Raw genomic sequence first — 12,135 nt, forward strand, 5'->3', positions numbered from 1 at the left:
AGTTGTTCTCAGGTCAACTGTATATTACTTTATTTTATTTATTTATTTATTTATTTAGGCCACACTTCATGGCTTGCGGGATCTTAGTTCCCTGACCAAGGATCAAACCTGTGCCCCGTGCAGTGGAAGTCCTAAGCACTGGACAGCCAGGGAAGTCCCCAACTGTATATCATTTCATGTTTAAACACATGTACTATCCCCACCAGGTGTAATCTTGAGAGTCAATCCCTGAGCAAGGTCTTACTTATCTTTGTACCACCATCCCAACCCCAGAGTAAAGAACCAACATCTGACCAATGGGTGCCATGTGGGTGAATGGATGGTAAGACACACCTTCACCTGTGCTGAAATTTTGCTCTGTGTCCCTCAGCAGGTACTTTACTTCTCAGGGCCTTATTCCCTTCCTAAAAATAAGGGCATTTGAGAGTCACACAATTCCAGCGCTCTCCCAGCCATCGTTATCACTATACTGGGTGATCTTAGGGCTCACATTGGTTCAGCCAAGGCCCAGCATTACTAACATTCACTTTTTGAAGTGGTTTCATAATGTATATACTGCTTTGGAGTTTTTAAAAAGAAAAAAAAAAGGTAACGGGAATAGCAGGATGAGTCCAAAGGAAAAGTACAGTCCTATTTAGTTACAACAGCGGGGCGTGAATTCAGCCTTGGGCTTCCTAGCAAACAAGGCAAAAAGGTATTAAAGTAAAAGATTCTAGTTGTTCAAGAATGTGCAGCTCTTTCTGATATTAAGATCCACAAGAAATTGGTGTCATAAACTTTGTCCTCAAAACAACCCAACAATGAATTGTGTGAGTTTAATAGAACTGTTTTCTGTTGCATTGTTTCCTACCAAGACTGTTCCAGTTATATCTTGCTGCACAACAACCTCAAAATAGTGTCTTAAAACGATAGCAATCATTTATTACTATCTCACCGGGGACTGAATGGAGTCAGCTAAGCAGTTCTCTAAGCTGGGGGCTGGAACAGCTGGTCCTCTTCAGATATCTGTAGGTGGTCTCTCCACGTGACTTCAGGATGGTAGCAAGAGAGCAGCCAGAATCCTTATGTGGGAGCTCAGACTGAGACAGAGAGAGCCAGGCAGGCTGTTTCATAAACTAGCCTCAAAAATCATGTAGCATCACTTCTTCCACATTCTATTTGCCAGAAGCAAGTCACCCAAGCCAGTCCATGACCCACATTCAAGGGAAGGGTAATTTGTCTCCAGATTCCTGGAGGAATGTCCAGGAATATGAAAACATGTTTTAAAACCACCTTAAATGACAAAGTAGAAATTTGCGATTCACTACATGCTATTCTTTTGAAAGCCAAAGGATAGTCAGACTTGACCCAGGGATAAAATCTAGAATATCTAGAATTGTGCTGCCCAAAAAGGTAGCCCCTGGCCTAAGTGGCTATTTAAATAAATTTATTTATTTATTTATTTATTTATTTATTTATTTATTTATTTATTTATTTATTTTAGTGAATCATTAAGTTTATTTTGAATTTTTTTATTTTCTCAAAAAATATATCTGGAAGTTGAAACAGAAAGAAAGCAAAAACTGAGCAACAAAGTGTTTAAGAAGTGCTAAATCATTTCTGAAATCAGTTACCCAAGACATTAGGTATAATTTTACTCTTGTCAATTTTGGCCGTGATTAGTGAAAAACAAATTATTTGTAAATGCTGATTGGAGTACTTCTTTCAGAGGATTATTATGAGGATTAATTGAGATAGAGCAGAGCCTGGCACATGATAAATTTTTTTTTCTTTTTCAGTTTTAATCTTTTTTTCAGATCTTTATTGGAATATAATTGCTTTACACTGTTGTGCCAGTTTCCACTGTATAACAAAGTGAATCAGCTGTGTTTATATGTATATCCTCATATCCCTTCCCTCTTGAGCCTCCCTCCCACACTCCCTATCCCAACCCTCTAAGTCATCACTAATCATCAAGTTCATGTCGTGTTACGCAGCAGCTTCCCACTAGCTATCCATTTTACATTAGTAAAATAGTGTATATATGTCAATGCTACTCTCTCACTTCATCCCAGCTTCCCCTTCCCCCCGACCCTCCATGTCCTCAAGTCCATTTTCTACATCTGCGTCTTTATTCTTGCCCTGTCTCTGGGTTCATCAGTACCATTTTTTTAGATTCCATATATATGCATTAGCATACGGTATTTGTTTTTCTCTTTCTGACTTACTTCACTCTGTATGACAAACTCTAGGTCCATCCACCTCATTACAAATAACTCAGCGTTGTTCCTTTTTATGAGTAATATTCTATTGTATATAGGTGTCACATCTTCTTTATCCATTCATCTGTTGATGGGCTGCTTTATGTTGCTCCCATGTCTTGGCTATTGTAAATAGTGCTGCAATGAACATTGGGGTACATGTATCTTTTTTAATTATGGTTTTCTCAGGGTATATGCCCAGTAGTGGGATTGCTGGGTCATAAGATAGTTCTACTTTTAGTTTTTTAAGGAATCTTCCTACTGTTTTCCATAGTGGCTGTACCAACTTACATTCCCACCAACAATGCAGGAGGTTTCCCTTTTCTCCATAGCCTCTCAAGCATTTATTGTTCCTAGACCTTTTGATGATGGCCATTCTGACTGGTGTGAGGTGATACCTTTTTGTGGTCCTGATTTGCATTTCTCTAATGATTAGCAATGTTGAGTATGTTTTTATGTGTTTGTTGGCCATCTGTATGTTGAGAAATGTCTATTTAGGTCTTCTGCCCATTTTTGGATGGGGTTGTTTGTTTTTTGTTTTTTGTTTTTTTTGATGTTTAGCTGCATGAGCTACTTGTATATTTTTGAGATTAATCCCTTGTTGGTTGCTTCGTTTGCAAATATTTTCTCCCATTCTGAGAGTTGTCTTTTCGTCTTGTTTATGGTTTCCTTTGCTGTGCAAAAAATTTAAGTTCCATTAGGTCCCATTTGTTTATTTTTGTTTTCATTTCCATTACTCTAGGAAGTGGGTCAAAAAGGATCTTGCTTTGATTTATGGCATAGAGCGTTCCACCTATGTTTTCCTCTAAGACCTTTATAGTGTCTGGCCTTACATTTAGGTCTTTAATCCATTTTGAGTTTATTTCTGTATATGGTGTTAGGGAGTCTTCTAATTTCATTCTTTTACATGTAGCTGTCCAGTTTTCCCAGCACCACTTATTGAAGAGGGGTCTTTTTTCCATGTATATTCTTGCTTCCTTTGTCAAAGATAAGGTGACCATATGTATGTGGATTTATCTCTCAGCTTTCTATCCTGTTCTATTGATCTATATTTCTGTTTTTGTGCCAGTACCATACTGTCTTGATTACTGTAGCTTTGTAATATAGTCTGAGCCAAGGAGCCTGATTCCTCCAGCTCTGTTTTTCCTTCTCAAGATTGCTTTGGCTATTTGGGGTCTTTTGTGTTTCCATATAAATTGTATAATATTTTGTTCTAGTTTTCAATTTTAATTTTCTGTTGCTCCCCTTAGGGTATTTTTTTTAATTGAGGTATAGTTGATTTTACTTTATTTATTTATTTATTTTGGCTGCACTGCATGGCTTGAAGGATCTCAGTTCCCCAACCAAGGATTGAACCCACACCCTTAGCAGTGATAGTGCACAGAGTCCTAACCACTGGACTGCCATGGAATTCCTGAAGTATAGCTGATTTTAAATTTAAATTAATTGAAATTAAATTTAAAATTTTAAATGTCATTCTTCAGTCTTGACATCCATATTATAAAATTTTAATAGCCACACATGGCTAGTGACTATTATATTGTACAGCACAATGATAGAACATTTCCATCATTGCAGAAAATTCTATTGGACAGTGTTGATCTAGAATAATGAAAGAACTGTATATCTTTTAGCTGTCGATCAGAATTGCTCACCCATCTAATTAAGCTCTTGGTAGGCACTGGGCAACAGAAATGTCCAGGTTTTAACATTTGACAAGAGTATGAGCTGCATGAAATCTGTACTGCTAATGAGGGAGAATCCCATACGCCCTAACAATCAACAGGGCAGCAGACAGTTTCACTTCCTTTAAAGTAAATGAAGGCTCCTAACCAAGACCCTAATAGCTGGCCACCCCAGCCTCCATGTGGGGGTTTTCAGGAGAGGCTCTACCAGCAAGACTAAAATTCTCCTCAAGATGGTTTCTAAAAACTATTTCCTAAAAACAGTTGTGGGAAAGAAAGGTAAAAATCAAAGTTACAAAGTTAATTCCCTCACTCTTTCATTCAACTGAAATTTACTAAACAGGCATGGATGCTACACTTTGTACCTGAAAACATTTTCAAAATAGATTTCACCAATCTCCTGGGCCCCAGAAACAAATATCAATAATGAACCCAAGAAATGTCTACTTTTAAGTAGCATAATTTTCCAGTGAAACCACCAGAGAAAAATGGTTGCAAAATGGCCTCCTAAGTAGCTGAAAAACTTGGCCAGCTATATACAATCATTAGATATAGGGTAATTAGATTGAATATACTATCTGCCAAAAATGATGATTTGGGATTTAGAAAAGTTGAATTCAAGCCTCTCTATTTTCCAGTAAGATAGAGAGGCTGTTTCTGGTTAGTGACAATAAAATTATATCACCAGCATAGAGAATAGTTATTTTTATACTTTTCATAATAGGGGTATATGCAGCTAGAACAGGCACAAATTGTTTCAAATTGTTAAGAAACAAATTAAAAAGAAAGGTTGGAGGAAGCAGAGGCAGAACACAGCTCGATTTTTTAAAGAAAAATTATTATCTGATCTGTTAGGAGACCGTTCTCATAAATGTTTGCTGTGGTCAAAAGCTCAGGTTGAACATAAACCTTAGCTATCAGATCTTGCACCCTAGCTGTGTTGAATGTCTTCTCTCTGGCCTTCTCCATCCCCTCTCCACACTTCTCCCCACTGCTCTGTGCCCCAAGAAGGCAGAACTATACAGGCTGCATCAACAAGCTCCCTTTCCCTCTCACTTCTAGAGGAGTTCAGCCAATGGGAGGCACTAGCAGGTGATGAGAGGATGAGAAGATAGAAAGGTTAGACTATCTGTCCCTCCCTGCCTGGCCACCATGGGTCTGCTTCATTCCTTAAACAAAGGTATATTTCATGTCAGGCAGCCCTCTCCATAAAGCTGTACTCTTGAATTCCAGTAAGCCCTCACTTCCTTTGATCATTCAGCCTTGTGAGTTGCAATGCTCCAAAGGTACTACACCAACCCTTGCAGGTTTTCCTCAACCTTGCCCATACCTTTGTATATAGTTCCTTTCTAAACTTCTCTTTAGTTATTCAGTTTGTATGGGCTATCTCTTTCCTTACCAGCCCTTACTGATATACTAGCCCATTACTAATTTTTATGCACAAAGACCAAAACAAGATCAACTACATTTATAAGCAATCTTAAAGCTATTCTTGACAGATTTTTTCCAATACATAATTGTATGGTTAATGATGGAATATTTTACCTAAGCCCAATCTTTTCCTCATTGAAAATATTAGTCAGAAAAAAATCCAGAACTATAATTTATGAAAGGCAAAACCAACACAACACTTTTAAGAAAAGCCCACGAAAATAATTGCTCTATGATTTGATAGAGCAATACTGTCCTTTTTTAAAAAGCAGAGGGGCATTTCCCTGGTGGTACAGTGGTTGGGAGTCCACCTGCCAATGCAAGGGATGTGGGTTTGATCCCTGGGCTTGGAGGATCACACAAGCTGCAGAGCAACTGAGCCCATGCGCCACAACTACTGAGCCCACGCATCTAGAGCCCGTGCTCTACAACAAGAGAAGCCACCGCAATGAGAAGCCCATGCACCACAACGAAGAGTAACCGCCACTTGCCACAACTAGAAAAAAGCTCACGTGCAGCAGCAAAGACCCAAATGCAGCCAAAAATAAAAAAAGTAAAAAATAAAAAAAAGTCGGGGAAGGAAGGGTTCAACCAGATAAAATCAATGAGAGTACACAAATTAGCTCCCAATCAGAGAAGAATTTGAGCAGTTCTGGTGGTGAGAAGTCTTCAGAAAGCACTTTGTAATCAAAGTACTACATAAGGAAGTAAAACCAGAATCTAATTGGTGAAGAGACTTGTTCTCCCAAAGATTAGTACACTTGTTCTTGGCCTAAAGGCTTTGCAGCTGCCCTACCCACCACCACCATGGTGCAGTGAATGAACAATCTTTCCAAGTCAAATCATTTATAAAGTGGGGAAAACAATATCTCCAACGTAGGGTAGTTGTGAGGATCAAATAGAAAAATACGTATGAAAATCCCTAGTGCTGCATCTGATGCATTGACGTTGCCCAACAAATGGAAATTCAAAAACAAATTCAATGAAAGGAAACCAAAGACTTACAACCCAAGACCAGCCTGAAAATCAGCAAGTGGATCAGGAAAAACAATGGGAAGGAATAAGCTGTTGATTAAATAGCCACCCGCCCTACTACCCAGTCTCCCATGTGTCATGAACATTTTGGGGACCTTTATAATGTATGAATTCCCTTCTCAAAAGGACTATAGGGAATAATCACCTAAGGACTATTCTCATTCCCTGCCCTAGAAGAGCTTCTACTTTTTTTTCTTCTTCCATTTTATGTTTTGAAGTTAATTAACCTTTTTTTCCCAGTGCACCATAGGGATCATTTCTTGCTATCACAAACTATCCTGGAGGCCAGCAGGGTTCAAATGGGTACTAGACTTAAGTAGGCAACTCATTGGTAGCCATGGTGCCCTTCCAATTGGCCAGGAGTTCCTCTGGTACCTTGTTTTAGAAATGTCCTAAATATAGTGTCCAATGGAGTCCTCTTCATTTCCTGAGACCATACCATCTGAGTGATGAAATGTTGCCTTTGCCTGGGTTGACAACATCTTCACCCCGGAAGTAAGATCATCCTTTTCTCACAAAAGGGGATATTTTCCTTTGTATGTCTTGGGTTATGTCAGAGACAGGGTACTGACTCTACTTCTGAATGGAATTCATATTTGAAGAGCAATTTGTAAGACAAAGAGGTACTTCAGCAGGACTCTAAGGAAATGGGACTAAGGACAGATTATTTTCACAAGTGAGAGAGAAGAGTATTCCAGAGATTGAGCCAATGCACAACGTGTTACAAAAATCAATGAAAGCACATATGAAAGAAACCTGAAGACAAATCAGTTCAGAAATTCTGCTCTATCCCTGGAGTTGGTTTACAGATCCCTAATCCTGCAATCATGGACCCAATTTCCCCCGTTTTCCTAATCCTGGAGTTGGTAATCCATAATCCCAAGGCCAAGGTCCCTGTGAATTCCTCAATGAAATGCTGCATGGAGAGCAGAGTGAACTCAAGTAGAAAGGAATCAACGTATAACGAACACCTGCCATGTGCCAGGGATTGCACAGCATATTGTTATACATATTATCTCAGTTAATCCTGATAGCATAAAATAGGCAATGTCATCCTTATTTCACAGGTGCAGAAACAAAGACCCTAAGAAGTTAGGTAACTTGCCCAAAGTTCAGTTTTAGAACTACAATTGCACCAGATCTCCCTGTTTCAGAGCCCATTCTCATTCCTCCATTCTACCACATGTTCATCAAGGACTTTCCATACATTTCATTAGAAAAAAGCTATACTAACAATTATTTTTAAGATGGGCCTCTGCTTTGATCAGAATGTCAAGGTGCTATGGGAAAAATGCCCTTGAGATTCTTAGAAGCCCTTTTACCTAGCTAAAAGGGTCTTGTAGACACCATTTAAAATCTTACTGTGGTCTTCACAAAGTCTTACAGCCACACTCTTGATCTGATCTGTTTCCTGAGGTCATTTCTTACTTTGAGATTGGTCATTCCCAATCTAAGAGACCAAGTTGAAAAAGACTGGAAATGTGGACTGGTTTTATTTCCCAGCTCAGCATTTCCTGGACCCTCCATATGTACCTTAAATTCTGCTTACAAATGGAGCAGTTCTTTCTTTAGTTTCTCTCTCTCTTCTCATATCCTATTATACAAAACTTTTTAAAAGTTAATTGACTCCCCCTTGGCATTCTAAATGGAAATCTTAAGCCAAGTCCACAACTTCATTAAGTACACTTTCTATCTTCCAAGTTACTGGAGGTGAGAGTGTTGCCAGTTGTGTCACTGCTATATATTATGGGGTGCCCTTTATCAGCCTCCAGCAGCAGTTTCCTCTCACGTCTTCCAGGCTCCACCAGCACTCTACTTACTGTCCCTATAACCTCTGCCAGACCCTCAGTCCCAAAGCCAATGCTACATAGTTTAGGTTTTTAATACAGCAACGTGCCACTTCCAGGTATCAGTTTTTATATCAGTTTTCCATCTCTGGAGCAAACTATTCCAAAACTTAGTGACCTCATGTTTATCACTACTCCGTGAGTTAGCTGGATCATTCTTCTGCAGGTCATAACTTGTGTCACGGATGCAACTGCATTCAGCTGGGAGGGCTGCCCTTGGTTACTGGACTCAACTGGCCTCCCCTACCACATAGTATTTAATTCTGGGCTCCTTCATTGCATGGTGGTCTCAGGGTTTTAGAAGGACAAGCCTCAATGTGCAAGTACTTATCGAATCTCTGCTTCCATCACATTTGTTTATGCCCATTGGCCAAAGCAAGTCACAAGGCTGAGCCCAATGTCAGTGTGACAGAAGAATGTATGAGGGTGTCGATACTGGTAGGTATGATTCATTCATTGGGGTCATAGCTATCACAATCTTCTACACCACTAAAATGTAAGTTTTGTGCTTTTCTCTGCATCTTCATTCAAGTGTACAGCCCAATGTATTTTGTTTACCTAGACAGATCTGGTATATATTTGTTTAACTGAATTGAAGAGGTACAGAGTTTTGGAAACAAAAGGATCAGAAAGGCTAAGACTACTAAATCCTTGGAGATCAAAATACTATAAAACAAAGCCACTAAAAAAAATTTTCTTCCCATCATCTTTCCACATTCTTGTGAATCAAATATATTTCTGGCCAAACATAGTGTTTAGAGTATCATGAATTTCAAAAAATAACTCTCACTCATTAATCTTGTTTCTATTATGGTCATAAGCAATGCCAGAAATAAATTATATATGAATTTGAAATATTTCTGGTCCTAGACAACTGTTTGAACATCAGAATAATCACATAATGTATATTCCTCAGTATTTGCACAAGAGAAAAGAAATTGAATAGAATTATTGGCATTTCAAATCCAGTATTTGAATTTTGCTAAGATCAGATGTGAGACTTGATTTGTCTCTCTCATCTGGGAATACAGGTGTATTTAGTTTTTTACTAAAATAAAGAGAATCAGGAACCTGTTTTAATGGCTTCAGAGGTTCTCTTCCCATCAATCATTTTCTCCAGAAGAGGTTGGGGTTTTTCATCAATAGTAATGGATAATGACGAACACATTTTGAAACTGTCTCTTGATTAATGATTTCTTGCCTTCAAGGATTGATAGACCATAAAATTCTGTGCTAAAAGACACAGTCTTCCCTTGCTATCAATTGTGATTCTAAGAATCCAGATGTGTTTGCACTATTTTCTCCCATGAAGCAAAATATTCCATCAAAGTGTAACAAGAGGATTCACTGAGACTTTAATTTGCATTCGGTGGTTTTCTTTTCTGTTCTGTATTGTTTGGTTGGTTGCCTGTTACACTACTAAACCTCTGCCTAAGTGTCTAGCCCTCTCACTGCAAATGATGTTCCTACCCCAATCTAAGGGACCGGGCACAGGAGCAATTCTTGAGCCTATTCTCTGGAACCAGAAGGGGTCACTAAAGCACTCCCAGCAGAGGGCAGAGAGGAATGGACATCGCTGTTAGTCTCTAATTGAAACACCTACCACCAATTAGTCCTGATAAGCACATGGAGCCTACCGTGATGGTGATAACACGAGCCAGCGTTTATTGATCTCTCACTGTGCCAAGCATTGTTCAAAGCACTTTACATGAATTAACTCATTTAATCCTCACAACCCTAAGAGGTAGGTGTTATGATTATCTCCACTTTATAGAGGAGGGCACTGAGGTATAAAGCAATTGATTCAGGGTTATACAGCTTTAAATGGCAGAGTTGGAATTTGAACCCACCACCGACTCTATTGCTTCAAAGATCCTGGTCTCATGCAGAATTCAAAACGCCTTTCTATATCTATGACCGTGGGACTGTACCCTCAGCACCAAGTCACTGACATTTATACATGTATGATGTTAGCTGATTTATCTTTCTAGTGATTCACACAAGTTGCTAACAGAAAGGCAATTACAGAAACCTCTGACCAGTCATATAAGGCCAGTGAATCTCAGCCTAGGTTCTTTTCTCTTTGACTGTCTGGGCACCTGCATCCTCCTGGAACTTGAGTGGGATTGGTACCCAGACCACTGCCTCCAAAGATACCTCACGGTCTCCAGTCCCACAGAGTGAAACTCTCATGAGCTGTTCACCCTCCTCAGCCACCAACACTAAGTCCTGCCCCAAAACACAGTCGATCAAAAGCTGTTTCCTGAGGACCTACCATATGCCAGGCCCCATGGTTGGCACAGGATATAGACCTGCGTGTGGGCAGTTTTCAGCCCCCATAGCCCTGACTTCCAATTTGAGAAAATTAATTTTGGGGAAATACCAACCTGGAAGCAATTAGAGGGGATGTTTTAAAAAGATTCTAACTAAACCACCTTTCTGGTCCCTTCCAACCCCACCCCCATCCTCTTGGTTTCTCTCTAAGGCAAGCATTTATTAGTTTGATTTCAACACACACACTTGTACCTGTAATTACTATATAATGTCTGTTTACTTTTTTAAATGAAAATGAATTTAAATTAATCTTGTTTTGTGAATTTCAAGGCACCCCCTGAGATAAATGAAGACACTCCAGGGTGTCATCAAACCAGTGCTGGGAATCCTTGCTCTAAAAAGTAGAGAAGCAAGCTCATTAAACCTTCAAGGAGCCAGAAGGGAGAAATGTACATAGATATAAAGATAGAGAACGCACAGTAAAGAGAGAGTTATTATTCACTTACAATCACACACACACACATACACATACGAAAGGTGGTGATCAAAATGTGGTTATCTTTGGGTGAATTGTCTGTTGTAAACTTAGCATCGATGCCGCTGATTATAAAGACCTCTGTACCACAGAGGAGATTCTATGAACAATATTTCCAAAACAGAGAAGAAGCCATTCTTTCCCAAAGATAAGTAAATACATAAGCAGATGAGAGGTTCAGAACAGCATCCAGGTGAATCTCTTGAGACTCCCCACATTAGTGGTGCAGACTGAGATAACTGGTGAGAATTTCCCAATAGTTCTTGAGCTTTATACTGGAGTGGCTTTCAGGCGAGGTCTTTGAGCCTCTCACTTAGATGTTACAGGCTAAGAATACCTGGGACCTTTGCCACTACAGCCCATCTAACAGGTGTGTAAGCCTCTAATTTTTTGTATCACTTCCCTTCATACTTGAAAAACATAGTGTCTTCTCTTTGAACACTAATATAAATAGGTAATAGGCAATCATTTTTTTCCTTTGTGTGTGTGTATGTTAATGCTTTTAAAATAAAAATATGGTATTTGAATAATAAAGCAATAAATGCTTTCAAATATTTTCAATATATGATGTAACATTGTTTTCATAGAGATTCTACAGAAGAGGGATACAAAACGTGAATTATAAGGGAACAGGGAAGGCTTCCTAGAGAGTGGTGTGTTCCAAACTGAACCTCAAGGGAGGTGAGGGTTTGCTGCAGCGTAAAGGTAAGAACAGGACAGGTAAATGGAACAGCATGTGCAAAGGCACAAGAGAGGTCTCTGCTCTGTATGATGGAGACACACATTGTTGCAGAGGAACGAGGTAAGATGAGGCTGAAGAGAGAAGCAAGAGGCCACACCCTGGAGGGCTTTTTATGCCAGTATAAAAATGTCGGGATTTTCTTTTTTCTTGACAGCAATAAGGAGTTACTGAAGTAAAGGAAAGTAAGGTCTTTGTTCTATGAAAGGCACCATAGCTGCACAGAGGGCAAATATGTAGAGGCAGGAATAGTGGAGGCCAGTCCACAGAGCCATGGAGGTGATGGCTTCTAAGGGGATGCCAGAAGGATGGGATCCGGTGGGGAGGAAATTCTCCTGCAGGGTTGAGG

Source organism: Hippopotamus amphibius, chromosome 1, assembly GCF_030028045.1.
Source record: "Hippopotamus amphibius kiboko isolate mHipAmp2 chromosome 1, mHipAmp2.hap2, whole genome shotgun sequence".
In the NCBI taxonomy this organism is placed as follows: Eukaryota; Metazoa; Chordata; class Mammalia; order Artiodactyla; family Hippopotamidae; genus Hippopotamus; species Hippopotamus amphibius.